The 16,481-nt window shown below is 39.3% G+C and overlaps 1 protein-coding gene across 4 annotated transcripts in view; it reads right to left on the bottom strand.

The window, feature by feature from the left end:
* LOC138175982 (USP6 N-terminal-like protein) overlaps positions 1 to 15,563 on the bottom strand; it is a 202,750-nt gene extending 187,187 nt beyond the window's left edge. Inside the window, exon 1 of one of the 4 annotated variants that reach the window (XM_069106635.1) lies at positions 15,469 to 15,563. The gene's annotated coding sequence lies outside the window, so the exon portion shown is untranslated. Of the gene's footprint in view, positions 1 to 14,870; positions 15,026 to 15,182; positions 15,406 to 15,468 lie in introns of those variants that run through there. The other 3 variants (XM_069106633.1, XM_069106636.1, XM_069106634.1) reach the window with 3 other exon arrangements.
* Between the last annotated feature and the right edge of the window lie 918 nt (positions 15,564 to 16,481).

Genomic DNA, 16,481 nt, shown 5'->3' on the forward strand with positions numbered 1-16,481 from the left:
AAGAACAGTCTATTCACATCCTTTTGACTACTTCTGTACTGGGGAACGGCTATAGATCATATGTGTATGTGTATACACACACATACGTATATGTATACATACACATTGTTTATACATCTTGGATATCAAATCCTTATTAGGAATTTGATACCAAGATTTCCTTTCCCATTAGATCACTTCCCTTATTATCACAAAATAATTTTGTTGTGCAGAAGCTTTTAAGCTTCATATCATCAAAGTAACAATTTGTTATTTTGTTTGCCTCTATCTGTTGTTTGATTATTGTATCTTCTACCCATAGCTGCAAGATCTCCTTGCTTCCTTTTATTTTTTATAGTATGATCATTAAGGCCATTTAGCATGCATCACTGATATGCTGTAAAGTATTGGTCTAATCCTAATTTGTCAGATTGCTTTCCAGTTTTTATCAAATAAGGAGTTTTTCCCCCTAAGTAATGTATGCTTCCCACTTAATCAAACACTAGGCTACTGAATTCCATTGCTTCTGATTCTCCCTTATCCAATCTATTCCACTGATCTCTTCTTTAAACCAATACTAGATATTAAAACATAGTCCAAGTTCTAGAAATGCCTTTTCTCCTTTATTCCTACTTGTTTACATAATTTCTCTTGATATACTGGTTTTTTTAATGAGTTATTATTTTACCAAGTTCTATAAAGTATCCCTTGGTAATCTGATTGGTAACATTGAAAGTAAAACTTTGAAAGTACTGTCATTTTTATTATATTGGCAGGGCTTAGGAAGAAGCACCTTGCTCATTTGCTATTTTACTGATTTGATTTTCTGCTCTCTTAATTAAGTTTGTCAACTTTATTAGTCTTTTTAAAGAACCAGCTTCTGATTCTATCACATTTCTATGGAGTTTTTAAATTTTTCTTATCAATTTCTCCTTTTTTATGTCTCTTCTTTTGTACTTATATGTTTGTTTATTGGCTTTCTAATTTTTATAAATGCATATTCAGTTAACTCTCATTTTCTGTTTTGTTAATGTAATGTTTGTAGAGATATAATTCCCTCCTCTCTTCCCCCAAGGGCTGCTTTAGCTGCATCTCAGAAATTTTGTCAGATTGTTACATTATTTTTCCCCATAATTATTATTTCCATGGTTCATTCCCTGATTCACTTATTATTTAGGATTTCCTTGTTAAATCTGCATTTAGGGTTGTGCTTTGTTTGTGGACCTTGAACCAATGATTATTTTCTTGCATTGTGATCTATAAGGGATATGTTAACAATTTCTACCTAAATATTTTTACATTTGTTTGCAATATCTCTATGCACTTTATATACATATATATATATACATACATATATACACATACACACAGTCAATTTTTGTGAAGATTGCATATGGTGCTGAGAAATACTTATATTCTTCTGCTGTCATATTTAGAAGATGCCATAAGTCTTTTAACTCTAGTTTCTACAACAATTTGTTCACTTTCACATTTTTCCCTTTGGTTTATCTTTCTGTTAGTTATCCAAAACTGAGAAAAAGATATGGAAGTCTCCTGTCACTACTGTGTTACTATGTCTTTTTGTAGTTCAGATGCTTCCTTTATGAATTTAGATGATAAGGCATATGAAGTGTATAAATTTATTACTGGTATGGGTTTGTTGTCTGTGGCTCTTTTCAATATAATATAGTTTCTTTACCCATTTTCATTTTTTGAATGTCTGTTTTTGTTTTGTCAACATGAATCCCAATTCCTGCTTTTTTTTGGATTCACTTGGAACATTGTAAAAAAAATTTTCCATGTCCTCAGTTTTATTTTGTGTGTCTATTTTTCAAATGTGCTTCTTATAAGCAAGAGATTACAGGATTTTGTTTTCTTATAAAATCAGTTTAGTATAATGCCTGGCATACAGTTGGCATTTAATATGTATTAATTGATTCTCTATGGGATTGTTTAATCCATTCACATTTAAAGTTTTTTTTTTCATATTTAAAGTTATGAGTTAAGGTTTTCCTCAATTTTTCTCTAATATTGGTTGGCTTTTTTCAAGTTATGATTGTTTTCCCTCTTCTGCTGTATACACAGTACTATGTTTCTTCAGTTACTTTAGCTTATACTTTTTTAAGACAGCCCTATTCCCAAAGGCCCTCTTCCCCTCATGCATGATCTCTTCCTCTTATTAGTTGCCTCTTTCCCTTTGGGGTTTTAGTTCCCTTTTCCTCCCTACTTTTATTTGGTTATTTAATTATTCTCATCTTTTTCTGCTCCCAATCAAGTAAATTTCCCCTTCCTTTCCTACCCTTCAACTAGTCCTGTTCATTAGTTTTTCTTTTTAATTTCATTTTTTGCTTGCCAAGGATTCCCCTTCACTATGCCTCACTCCAAGAACAAAATCAAGTACTACAGGTGTCAGAAAAGATCCTGCTCCACCTCCCACTTATCCCTGAATACGCAGCCTACCATTGAGCTAAACCCTTCCCCTGGTTACCTTCTTTACTCCATTTGCCTCTAATTCTCTTCCCTAGGGCCACAGCCTTGCACTCTACCAGGTGCCAGGCACCCCCAGGATATCCAACTCCCTCCCTTCCAAGGGAAGACAAGCACCAAATCCTCCAGACCACACCTAATACAACATTCACAGTACCTCTGTCTTCACCCATGGGAGCCTTCAACAATGGAGTCCCTCTCATTACTAAAGCATGGCCTCTATTCTTTCTTTCTTCTTTTTCAATCTTTCTTCTCACCTCCTCACCCACTTCCCTAAAGGTTCTTTTCTGGCTGAGATCACCAGGACCACCTCTGGAGCTTCCTCTTTGCCAAAAGCAGAGCAGTTAATGACTTCTTGACTTTCATGGATGATAATTTCATCACTCAAGAGATGAAGAAACAAGGGGAAATTCTGTCCTGAATCTGATCTCATTAACAAGGCTGGTTGCTGTGGTGAAAATGATGGAGACCCTGTGGAGGAAACTGATCACTTCCTCCTAGAGTGTGTAAAATAGAAAACAGAAAAGAATAAATCTGAGCATAGTCTGACATGTACCTTAGATTTTAAAGAATTAAGAGAGTGAAGTAAAATACTTCAAGGTAAGTCAACCTAGAAAGGATGACATTCTCAAAAACGAAATTCTGATGACGCAAAAAAGATGACAATTCTAATGAGAAAGATAAATGGAGTTTGTCTAAAAAGATCAATATGGATACACAGAAGACTCAGATTTTTAAATTTTTTTCATTTAGATTTTAAAGAAATTAACTTAGATTTTTAAAAGATGAGGTAAGGGCAAATGAATATTAGAATCCCATAAAAAAAGAGCATGAGGAATACTAAGGCTCAAAATGAGCTGAAGTTAATGACGAAAGGTAGAGAAACACACAATAACAACAACAAATACTCTTGGCATGTCCCAGGGATATATTCTTGGCCCTGTACTGTTCATTTTTATCAATGACCTGAACAATGGCATAGATGAAGTGCCCAAGACCTTAGAGTAGGAATAGTGCCAAGTCAGGTTCCAATTGTAGTAAGGTAGCATGGCCAAAAGAGCAGAGCACACTGCTTCTATTTACAACAAATGAAGAGGAAATGAAGTAAATTATTTAAAACCCTTTTGCCCAATTATATGCCAACAAAACACTTCAACAAAATCGATGAATATTTACAAAGATATAAAAATACCTACAAAAGAGAAGAGGAAATATCAGAAAAAGAACCTGAAGTAATAAAGGAAGCCCCAAAGGAAAAAAAAAAAACAGGATCAGATGGACTTGCAAGCAAATTCTAAACATAAATAATTCTAAAACATAACAATTAATTCCAACATTAAATAGATAACCTGGGGAGGAGGGAGGGAAAGAGATTCGACCAAATCCCATCTATAATACAAATACAATCTTGATACCAAAACTAGGGAGTAGAAAAATAAAACAATAGATCAATGTCAAATAATTATCAATACAAAAATATTGAATAAGCACTAGCAAAGAAGCTACAACAAAACATTTTTAAAAGTCACGTACTATGACCAGGTTGGATTTATACTGGGAACGCAATATTCATTCAAAATTAGTAAAGCTATCAGGCAGCTAGGTGGCCCAGTGGAAAAAGCACTAGGCTTGGAATCCAGAAGACTCATCGTCAGGAGTTCAAAACTGGCCTCACTTTCTTCATCTGTAAAATGATCTGTAGAAGGAAATGCCAAACCACTCCAGTATCTTTGCCAAGAAAACCCCCAAAATGGGGTCACAATGAATCAGACATGAGGGAAATGATCAAAAACAAAAGTAAAACTAGCAATATAACAGGCCATAATAATAACCAAATTAGCAAAATGACAAGAAGATTATATCAATACATTCAGGAAAAAAAGCTGACAACATATATTTGTTTAAAAAAAAAAAGGAATAACCTGGCCTTTACTCAATATAATAGTGTCTTTCTAAAACCAAAAGCCAATATATCATATGTAATGGGGTGAAGCTAGATGCCTTTTCCAATGAGAACAGAAATAATGCAAAGACGTCCATTATCCTCACCATTATTTGATATAGTGGTAGAAATGTTATTATAGGGGCGGCCAGGTAGCACAGCGAGAAAGAGCACCAGCTCCAGTGTTGAGAAGACCTGGAGATCGAATCCCGGGCTCAGACACTTAGCACCCACCCAGAAACACCTGGCCATGTAACCTTGAGCAAGTTACTTAACCCCAACTGCTTAGGGGAGGCCGGGTGGCTCAGCGAGTAAGAGCACCGGCTCCAGTGTTGGGATGACCTGGATCAAATCCGGGCTCAGATACTCAGCACCACACCCAGAAATAACTGGCCGTGTAACCTTGAGCAAGTTACTTAACCCTGATTGCTTTTAAAAAAAAAATGTTATTATAGTGATAAGAAAAAGTAATCGAGGAAATAAACATTGGCAGAGGAAATAAAATTACTGCTTTTTTGTATACAACATGATAGCTTATTTAAAGAACCCTAGAAATTCAAATATCAATATCAATAATAACTACAGGTAAGTAGCAGGATAGAAAATGAACTCATGGCAGAGCCAAGATGGTGGCATAGAAACAGGAAAATTCTGTGAGCTCCCCCCGGAACCACCTCAAAAAATTATAAAATCTAACTCTATAAACAAATTTTAAAGCTACAGAACCCACAAACTGACAGAGAGAAACAAATCTCCCACTGAAGGCAGCCTGGCAGGCCTACAGTAAGGGTTCACCTCAACAAGCTGGGAGCCGAGCCCAGCCTTATGTGGACTCAATTTTAGCCTCTGGGCATCCCCAATTAGCAGCAGCCAGAGCAGACTTCAGGAGAGTGAAGCACCAGCAGCTGTGGCAGTTTCCAGACTTATCAACACATAAACTCCAAAGAGCAAGTAAAAGGTCAGTGTGGAACTCTGTTGGAAATGAGGGGGTACTGAAGAGTATGATCTGGCCTGGCCTGGCCCCTGCCCCCGGGGCAAGAAGCAGTGGAGGCAGGGGCACCATTTGGCTGATTCCAGAGCTCCTGGCCTGCAGATAGTAGGGGAACCAAGCAACCATTCAGAAGGTAATTGCTCTTGCTTTAAACTGCTTGGATCTGGATCACTGTCTAGGGTGGAGGTCCTGGGGCATGTGGCTAGTGGTCCAGAGCTTGTGGGGGCTTCAGAGAGGGCACCCAACTAATAGCTCTGGCAGCTGCAAAAACCCCAGTGATTTGGGACAAAGCTCTCCTCTCTGGAAGCAGAGTTCTACCATGACAAAGAGCTCAAAAGTTAAGTAATTGAGTGGCAACATGAGCAGAGGAAGCAAACCTAGCAATCAAACCTTAGATTTCTTTTTTGGGGACAAAAAGGATCAAAGCATGGAATGGGAGTAAGACAACAAAGTCAGAATTCCTGCATCAAAAGCTTCCAAGAAAAATGGTTACAGGCCATGGAGGAGCTCAAGGATTTGCAAGAGAAATGGAGGAAAAATTGGGAAGAGAAATGAGAATGATGCAAGAAAATCATGAAAAGGGAGTCAACAACCTGACTGAAGAAAATAACACCTTAAAAAACAGACTAACTCAGGTGGCGGCTGGGTGGCACAGTGAATAGAGCACCGACCCTGGAGTCAGGAGGACCTGAATTCAAATCCGGCCTCAGACACTTGACACACTTACTAGCTGTATGACTTTGGGCAAGTCACTTAATGCCAACTGCCCTCCAAAAAAGAAAAAAAAATAGACTAACTCAAATGGCAAAAGAGGCCCAAAAAAAGCCAATTAAAAAGCCTAATTTGCCAGATGGAAAAGGAATTTCAAAAGCTCACTGATGAGAATTATTCCTTCAGAATTAGATTGGAGCAAATGGAAACTAATGACTTTATGAGAAATCAAGATACTATTAAATAGATCCAAAAAAATGAAAAAAAAATAGAAGGCAATATGAAATCTCTCACTGGAAAAACCACTGACCTGGAAAATAGATCTAGGAGAGATCATTTTAAAATTAGTGGACTACCTGGAAAGCCATATCAAAAAAAAAAAAAAAACCTAGAAATCATCCTTCAGGAAATCCTCAAGGAAATTCGCCCTGATGTTTTAGAACCAGAGGGCAAAATAGAAATTGAAAGAATTCACTGATTACCTCTTTAAAAAGATCCCAAAAAGAAAACTCCTAGGAATATTACAGCCAAATTCCAGAGTTCCCAAGTCAAGAAGAAAATATTACAAGCAGCCAAGAACAAACAATTTGAATATTGTGGAAACACAATCAGGATAACACAAGATCTAATGGCTTCTACATTAAGGGATTTGAAGGGCTTGGAATACTGACCTTCCAGAGGTCAACAGGAGCTAGGTTTAAAGGAAAAATCACCCAGCCAGGAAAACTGAGTATGTTTCAGGGGAAAATATGGTCATTCAATGGAACAGAGGACTTTCAAGCATTCTTGGTGAAAAAACCAGATTTGAATAGAAAATTTGACTTTCAAATACAAGAAGCAAGAGAAGCATGAGAAAGTAAACAGGGAAAAGAAATCATAAGGAACTTATCAAAGTTGAACTACTTATATTCCTACATGGAAAAACGATAATTGTAACTTATGAAACTTTTCTCAATTTGAGAATAGTTGAAGGGAATAGAAAAAAAATAATATATATATATATGTATACACACATATACATACATATATGTCTATATAGGAGGGTATACTGGCATATGAATACATATGTGAGTGTGTGTGTATGTGTACATGTATACATAGAGGGCACAGGATCAGTTGAATGGGGTGGGATGATATCTAAAAAATAAAATTAAGAGGTGAGGGAGGAATATAAAGAGAGGAGATAGGGAGAGACAGAATAGGGTAAATTATCACATATAAAAGAGGCAAGAGAAAACTGTTATAACGGAGGGGAAGAACAGGAAGGCAAAAGGGAATGGATCAACCTTACTCTCACTGAATTTGGCTTAAGGAAGAACATACACACTAAATTGGGTATCTTACCCTACAGGAAAGTAGGGGGAAAGGGATAAGAGGGGGATGAAAGATGGGAGGGCAGATGGGGGGAAGGGTAGTTAGAAGCACGCACTTTTAAAAATGGACAGGGTCAAAGTAGAAAATAGAACAAGTGGTGGGCAGGATCGGATGGAAAGAAATATAGTCAGTCTTTCACAATATATCCACTATGGAAATGTTTTGCGTAACTACACATGTACAACCTATATTGAATTCTTATCTTCCCATTAAAGATGGGTGACGAGGGAAGAAGGGAAAGAATCTGGAATTCAAAGTTTTAAAATAAAATGTTTAAAAAAATTATTATTATATGCAACTAGGATATGAGATATACAGGCACTGGGGTATGGAGATCCATCTTGCCCTATTGGAAAAGTCGGAGGGGGAATGGGGGAGAATGTAGGAAACAGCAGATTCAGGGAGGGGGTATTCAGTGGGATACCTGTTTTGGGGTGATAAAGATGGGGAGAAAATTTGTAACTCAAAATCTTGTGGAAATGAATGTTGTAAACTAAAAATAAATACAAAAAAAGAAAATGAACCCATATAATCATTACCTGTCATGAATATTAGCAACAAAACTTGGCAGGAAGAGGTAGAAAGAGAAATTCAATTCAAAATAACTACAGAATGGATTAAACATCTTAAATTTTGCCTACCAAGACAAACATGGATATTAAATGAATACAATCACAAAACACTCTCTACAGAAATAAGGCAGACCTAAATAAGTAGAAAGAAATTAACTGCCCATTGTTGGACCATACCAATAAAAAAAATTATTACCTAAATTTATTTATTCAATGTCCCACTAGTCAAATGACCAAAGGATAATTTTATAAAAGTAGCAAAAAAATAATAACACTACCTAGAGGATCAAAAAGATAAATAATCTCAAGAAAATAGTTTTAAAAGTAGGAAAGAACAGGAATCTATTACTGCCAGACCTCAAACTACACTAAGAAACAAAATGAGAGTTAAGTATGTGTGCATGTGTGTGTGTGCACCTGCACATGTGTATAAAATATAAGAAACAAAACCATAGGTCTATGTACTTATATGCTAGTAAAAGAAAAATGGAAAAGTTGATCAGTGGAAGAAATTAGATATACAAATGAACATTAGTAGCATAGTGTTCAACAAACCCAAACCAACCTACCACTGGGGAAAGGATTTACGATTTGCTAAACTTGCTGGGAAAACTGGAAAGCAATCTGATGTCGGCTTAGGACAACACTCTATGTCATATGCCACAATGAGCCCCAAATAAACATATGAACTAGATATAAAAGTTCACATAAGCAAATTAGATGAGCAGGAAAGGACATAGGTTCATAATTATGAATAAGAGTTATTAAACAAGAGATAGAGGATTATGGGAAATAAAATGCAAACTTTTAGGTTCCATAAAACTGAAAAGCTTCTGCATAAATGAAATCACCCCAGGGATAATTAGAAAGAAAAGTTTCTTATACCAAAAACAAAAATCTCTCAACTATATTTATTTAATAAAAGTCTGCTACCCAAGATATAAAGGAAACTGACTTCTGGGCAATATGGTTGCCAGAACTGAGGAAGACCATCCAGCTCCCACATACTTACTCCAAGAAAAACTTGAAATTCGCAGCAGACTAAATAATGATCAGGAAATTAAATGAGAAGGGGCGGCCAGGTAGCACAGCAAGTAAGAGCACCAGCTCCAGTGTCAGGATGACCTGGGGATCTAATCCAGGCTCAGACACTTAGCATCCACCCAGAAACACCTTGGCCATGTAACCTTGAGCAAGTTACTTAACCCCAATTGCTTAGGGGCGGCCAGGTGGCTCAGCAAGTAAGCTTAAAAAAAAAAATCAAATGAGAAACTACAGTAAGTGATTTCTACACCAGAGCTTCACAAAAAGGCAGAACCTCAAAGGCAACAGGAAAGGTGGCCACCAAAGCTAGAATCTGCTTGGGCAAACAAGCCCAGTCACAACCATGGATGAGTCAAAGACACTTGTAGCCTGCAAGTCTCTGTGCTGGGAAGAAACAAGAATTTAGGGCCCACGGAGAAAGACACAGAAAAGTCAAAAAGCCCAAGAGTGAGAACCTTAGAAACCCTAGAGATCAAAAGCAACGAGGGCTTTATGGCAACATGTCTTGGTAGATATCAAGGGGCTCTAAGGTCTTGAGCACTACGATGACAGAAAGCCCTGAAGACCCAAAATCTTGAGCTTCAAAGATCGCAGAAGGCAGAGGCCATTTTAAGTACCCAGGGGACCCAGGAAAGGACCATGAATAGATGACTACCCTACCCAAAAGTGTAGCAAGGGTCAAAACTTGGCCCTGGCACAAAGCCCCAATTCATGAACTATAGAAATCAAAGAAAATGTGAACCAGTATAAAAAACTACTGTAGTTCCAGGGACCCTCCAAAAAGCAGAGAGCAATTCCGTAACAAATGTAAGCAGAAACTCAAAGAAAAAAAAAATGCATTTTTCCACAAGGACTATATGAATGCCTAAAAGAAATAAAGCAAGATGTTTAAAATGTAATAAGATCTATAGAAAAAAATTAGAATAGCTAAGAAGCTAAGGTAGTAAACATTAATCAAGTAACAGACTTCCCACAAACCAGAACAGACCAAACAGACATCAATGACTTCATAAGACAACAACAAAAAAAATTAGAACAAAATCAAGAGTGGAAAAAATAGGAGAAAATGTAAGATATCTGATATTAAAAACTGCTGGCCTGAAAACACAGATAAAGTGAAAAGCATTTAAGAATCACTATATTCAATAACTCTGAATGAGTTTAAAACTGATCAATTCAAAAATAAATCACAAGTTCATAAGACAGAAGATGAAAGGCACTAGGCAACTTTGGTAAGAGAGGTAATGCCCTTAAAATGCAGATTGAGACATATTTTTGGACATGACCAGTGTGGAGATTGCTTTGTTGGAGTATTAACATTTGGGGGGGGATTTAATTTTTTGTTCATTTTTATTGAATGAATGAAGCATTTATTAAATACTTATGTGCAAAACAGTAGGGATACAAATAGAAAAGACTGTCCCTGCTCTTGTCAAAAAACTCATAGTGAGGGAGATACCTTAAAAGGAAGGTTGCAGCTGCAAGTTAGATGGAAAAGTCTCTGATCCCAGAATTCAGTGACAAAACATATTTCTGTGTCTTCAATGTCATTTCTTTGAAAAAAAAAATGGTATCAGTTCTTGATGAACCATTTGACATTGCCAAAGAATTTGGTGACATTAACTTTCTTTTCTAAAGAACTTGTGGTTGTAGCATCTGCAGCAACAATTGCCAGGCTACATCTCCATGGGATTTGTTTCCCAGGATGATGGCTAAAGGTCCTGGACTGGAAAAATCGCTATTCCAAAACCAAAAACTCTTGGGTAAAGGATTCTGGGCTGTCTCCACTAGGGTCTGAGGTGAGATGTTGGGTTAAAGTGGTGGTGGTAAGGGGTGGTTCAATTTGGCTGGAACATACTACTTTCTGTCTCTCCTTCAGGGTACTTTGCTGCTTCAGCTAGGCTGATTCGCCTGCTCTTTGTGTGGTAGCTGATAAGAATAGCTGGCCCTTTCTCCATAGGAGTTGGTTCCCCAGAAGACACTATAAGGGTTGAGCCAGAAGCAGAATCAGTCATCTGGAAGGTGCTGCCCAGGGTTCCTATGCCCAATCTGTCTGTTGGTAGCAGTGGTTAAGGGTTGTTGCTGGTGGTGATGAGAAAGGCAGGTCTGTTTCTCCACAATGTTTTCTTCCCTTGATGGCTGTCAGGACTGGAAGGCTGTCAGGATAGAAACAGGTCTGATAGTTTATGAGACACCATAATTCCCAAGGTTCTTAAGCTCAGGCAAGGCCCTCAGTTGTCTCCATCTGGGACTGAGGGAAAATGGTGGTAGTGGTCTGGGCACATGTTGCCTTTTTGTCTCTCAGTGAGGGTGCCCTTCTGTTTCAAAAAGGCTGGCTTAACTTTCCTGTTATTGTTTAACTGGTTAGGGCAGTGGGAGGGAAAGATAATGCTTGAAAAAAGAAGGATGAATCATTAGACTCTGTGAAAAACCATGATTTTTTTTTTAAGGTCTAAATACTCAAACCTATACTTCAAGAAATCATAAATGAAATTGCCCAGATCTATTATACAGTAAAAATAGAATCCATCTATCAATCACCTTCTAAAACTTCAGAAGGAAAATTCTCAGGAATGTCATAGCCAAAATCCACAGCTACCACAAAGATACTGCAAACATACTTATACTGAGAAAGAAACAGATTGTGTATAAAGCAACCATAGCAAGGATCACAGAAGACCTGATAGCTACTACTAAAAACAAGAGGAGATCTTGGAATACGGTATAATGGAATACAAGATAGGAAAAAGCTACAGACTTACAACCAAGGATAATTTACTCTAAAAAGCTGAATATAAAACTATAGTGGAAAAGTGGAGTTTGATGGAATTGAGAACTTTCAAGTATTTCTGATGTCAAGTAAGGGAAATGAAAAAAGGGAAGAGAAGAGGAAGGAAAAGAGAAAAGGAACACCTTTTAAAAAATAAGAACAGAAGGAAAATCATAAGGAAGCACAAACAAGACAGCTTTGAAAGCTATAGCTTGAACTTACCTTATCAGTAACATATCAGTAAAAAAGAAAAGCAGGGTATACATAATAAGAATCTGCAGCTACAGGTACAATCTTTTTCATGAAAATAGAAATAAATGCTTATTTACTTGGTGTTAAATTCAGAATAAAATATTTTTAAAAAGATACATGTTCTTTTGCTTCAGTCAATACTTTTAGATGACAACTGTGAACTCACAGCATTTTGACCTGTCCTTTCACTTTTAATCATCAAACTATACTTAATATCACATTGGATATTAAGCATAAATTAGACCAACAGGTCATTTTTCTAATGATAATCATAATTATAGTACACAGTTTCAGGTTTGCAATGAGCTTTAAGTAAGGCAAATTCTCAGACCACTGATGTGTGTTATCTCCATCACTTGGATAAATGTCTTAGCCTTTTGTGATGACTCATGGTACAAGGTTTTACAGTATTTCATCTCCACTTGAGAATTTTGGAATTCCAGAATAAATATGCATTTTCAGTATACATCAATAAAAATTCCTTTAAAGAAGACAAGACTAAAAAGTTCACTGAAAGCAAAAAAAAAAATCCCCAAAAGATATGAGGAGTTTGATGTTTTACACTCTAAGGCTTCTCAATCCTCCAGGGTCATCAGAACTTCTTCTAAATTTTGGATATATTAAATTAAAAGGTAAGTTTTATCAGTAAATGTTATCTTTTTTCCTCATCTTCAGTACTTTGAATTTTGCAAATTCAAATTTTGCCCAAAAAATGACAAAATTGTTGTGTGTTTTTTTCCCTCATAGCAACAATTAACAATTGCTCTTTTAATGGTCTTCTCACTACTCTGCCAAACTTAAGATGGAGAAATAACTAAGTGCTAGATGTCTCCCAAGTTCTTTGCTTACTGTCTGGATGTTAATTATGCTTTCTTCCAAATGAAATTTGTCAGCTCTTAGTTTTTTGTTTTCATCCATACTTCTTTGGACTTTGGTGAGATTGATCCTTCAAATGCATAACTTCTCCATGCCAATGGCAGCTACATCTAACAGTTATTGAAGAGTGCTCTTTAGAAACTACAAGTTTTGTGCATTTCCACAAGAAATATCCAGTCAGAAAATGATCAGAATTAAAAACATAACAAAAAGAACAATGTAACAGATATGCATGGCAGGAAATTCAGCAGTCAAGTGATAGGGAACTAACTAAATAGAGAAAAGAGCTCTGATTAGTTTAATCTTGTTGAGGTCAGACTTTCTGAGTCAACAATGTCAGCAAAAGTAAACGCATATATCCATTTCTGTCACAAAATGAAACCCTATCAAGTGTTGCTTGTCCTAAGTAATTTTCACACCAATCTATACATACATATAAAAATTGAAATTTACATTTCGTTTTACGTGTATTATCTTGTTTGAGCCTCAAAATAAACCCCAAAAGTAGAAGTTACAGGTATTATCTTACCCATTTTAAAGGAAGATGAGGCTCAAATAGGTGATTTAGGTCATGTACTTAAGAAGTGTCACAGCTGAGATCTGAATCTAGTTCTTCCTGACTCCAATACATTACTCTATCCCTTATCCAGCAAGTCTCTCTGGACTAAGCGATAATATTCTTTTGAAATATGAAACTTATCTACAATCAAAAATCTAAGAATTGGGAACTTCTACATATTCTTATTTATAAAGAAATATTATTGAATTCCATGATCCACCTTCTATGTGCAAGTAAGCACATAATTTTCACTTAGCTTATTTCTCAAACAACCAAAAGCCTGAGAACCCTATAAAGCTACAGTTGACATATCCTATCAAAATCACATCCTTACATTTATAACACGAAACACCTGCAACAACCATTATTCAATTTAAAATTCACAAACCCAACAGTGACTAAACATAGTTTTCCCCAAGCAGAAAAAAAAAAAGTTCTTGCTTCTTAACAGTATTTATTTTCATTTATATAGAATTGATTTCAATGATTTGGTGAAGCCCCAATTCAACAGCCATTCCCAACCAAGTATACTATCTAACAAGTTTATGCAAATATTTTAAAAAGATGAATTATAAAGCGCAAAAATGGAGGCGTTTACATTTAAATGGAATGGCATTCATTAAGAGGTTACAATGTGTCAAGCACTATGTAAATATACAAATACCAATTGTTAGATGCAAAATTTGTAACATTTCTGAAAGCTCGGAACAATGAATTAACAGCTTTCACAAGAGAGAAACTTTGTACAAATTCAGCCTAGAGTTACCCAGCTGTTACCTCTGGTATTTTTATAAACTTTGTAGGACAAACCGGTCTCCCCGGCTCTCGAAGAAATAAATCTCTTCCTTATTATTTTCTCCCTCACCCCCACAGCTCTTGCCCAAAACTAAATTCCCAGAGCTTAAGGCGATCATTCGAAGGGCAGAAAAGTTCCCCTCGCTCCTTCTGCCCACTTCGTCTCCGGCAGACGCCACAGAAACTGACAAGGGAAGCGAGTCTCCAGGGGGCCGGAGAAACTCCGAAAGGGGGAAAAAAAAGTGAGGCACGGGCTGGGACACCGCCTCTGAGGAGTGTGGAAGTGGGGGGTGGGCTCACACTCCGTCCAGGGTCACCCTAAGCCTCCTCCTCCATCCGCATCTCCTCCCTCTCACCTGCGCCCCCTCCCCGCCCCTCTCCACGCGCTCCTCGAAAGCTTTCCCCCGCCCCCACCGAGTTCCCCACCCGCCAATCACACCCCCTCCGAGCCCACCAACGGAGACTCGCAGAGGGGACAAAGGACACCCCCCCCCCCCCGCCCTCCCGTTAACACTCACACTCGCACACACTCAGGCTCACACGAAGGCGTACGCGCGTTTCATGGAACTCCGGATCCCCGGACCCTGCCCGGGAGGTGGAACGTCCCAACCTTGGGCACGGCCGACAACCTCATCCTTCGGCTCCCCGGGACGGGGAATGGCGGCGTCCGGCTCTGAAGGGGGGGGGGGGGACGCGGGTCGGGGAATGGCGGCGGCCGGGGGGGGGGGGGGGGGGGGGGGCGCTCGCTCCAAAGTCCCCATTCAGAGGCGGGGCTGGGGGAGGGGGGTCCGGGCAGGTCTGGGTGGGAGGGAAGAGGCCAACCAAGTTACCTCGGGACGGTCCCGTCGGCGGAGGAGGCAGGCGGGGAGGTCCTCAGGCCGCGGGCGGCAGCGAGTGCTACTGCAGTCTCCTCCGCCCCATTGTTCCCCTTCCCAGTGGATCCCCGGCGGAGCGGCTGTGGCAGGGAGCGAGCCCGGGAACCAGGAAGTTCCCCGGCGCGACACCTCCTGCGGCCGCTATGGAAACGGCGCTTCCCCCCCCCCCGGCCTCCCTCCTCCCGGCCCCCGGGCCCAACCCCGCCCCGCCCCCCCCAGCCCGGTGACCCCGCCCCCTTACCCGGCCCCGGGCCCGGCCCCGCCCCTGCCCTGCCGGCCGCTATTAACCGCCGTCGTAGGCGCCGCGGCCGCAGCCGTCGCCATTTTGGCGCTGTCCAGAGCATCCCCACCCCCGTCCCTCCCTGCTCCCGGTGGCCTCGCTCTCGAATTCTCACCCCTCCCTTTTTCACGGCCTGTGCAGGTGATGTGCGGCCCCGGGAGTCAGGCTCGGCCCGCGTGCAGAAGCGCGGCTGGGGCTCGGCCGCTGTTTGTAGGGAGGAAGAGATTGACCCAGGCTGGGCTGCGCTCTTGGGGCGTGGGAAATGGGAAAGGGCCCCCACTGGAGAGAGCAGGCCCTTGTTAGTTGAAATGAGGGCTCTCAGCTCGGGCCAATAAATCGGTTAACAGGCATTTATTATGTGCCTAATATGTACTGTTAAGCACATGGGATATAACTAAGAAAAGCAAAAATGGGTCGCTGCCCTCAAGGAGCTCCCAGTCCAAAGGAGGAGACAACTTGGACACAACAATGCATATATGCCGGATAACTTGTAGATAATCCCCGAGGGAAGGCACTAAGATTAAGGAAGATGGAAAAGTTTTTTGCAGAAAGTGCGATTTTTTAGCAGGAAGTTGAAGGCAGCCAGGAGGCGGAGTAGAAAATTAGACCTCCCATTCCAGGCAGGGGAGGTCACCGGCTTTCAAAAGCCTCGAGATCTGTTGGGTGGCCTGGTAGAAAGGGAAGGCCTCCAGCTTCTTCCTTTCAGACCCTTATCTATAGTAGCATAAAATTTCTTCAATTCATTACTCTTATTCATGCCTTTATCAGGCAAGTATTGAAAGCACTTTGAAACCATATGCAATAGCATATTGTTTACAGTTTTTCAAATAAAAACTGACTTTCTCTGGGTCAGCTTGTCTTTTGTATCATGGAAATTTTTCAAGAGTCTTCCACTTAGGGGATGATACATTTGAAGATGAATGATGTAAATTTTCCAGCACTGTAATTAAATGACAGTTGAATTATTTATGTTG

Source organism: Petaurus breviceps, unplaced genomic scaffold, assembly GCF_028583685.1.
Source record: "Petaurus breviceps papuanus isolate PSGF00001 unplaced genomic scaffold, PetGlider_PUasm1.0 80, whole genome shotgun sequence".
NCBI classification, from domain to species: Eukaryota; Metazoa; Chordata; class Mammalia; order Diprotodontia; family Petauridae; genus Petaurus; species Petaurus breviceps.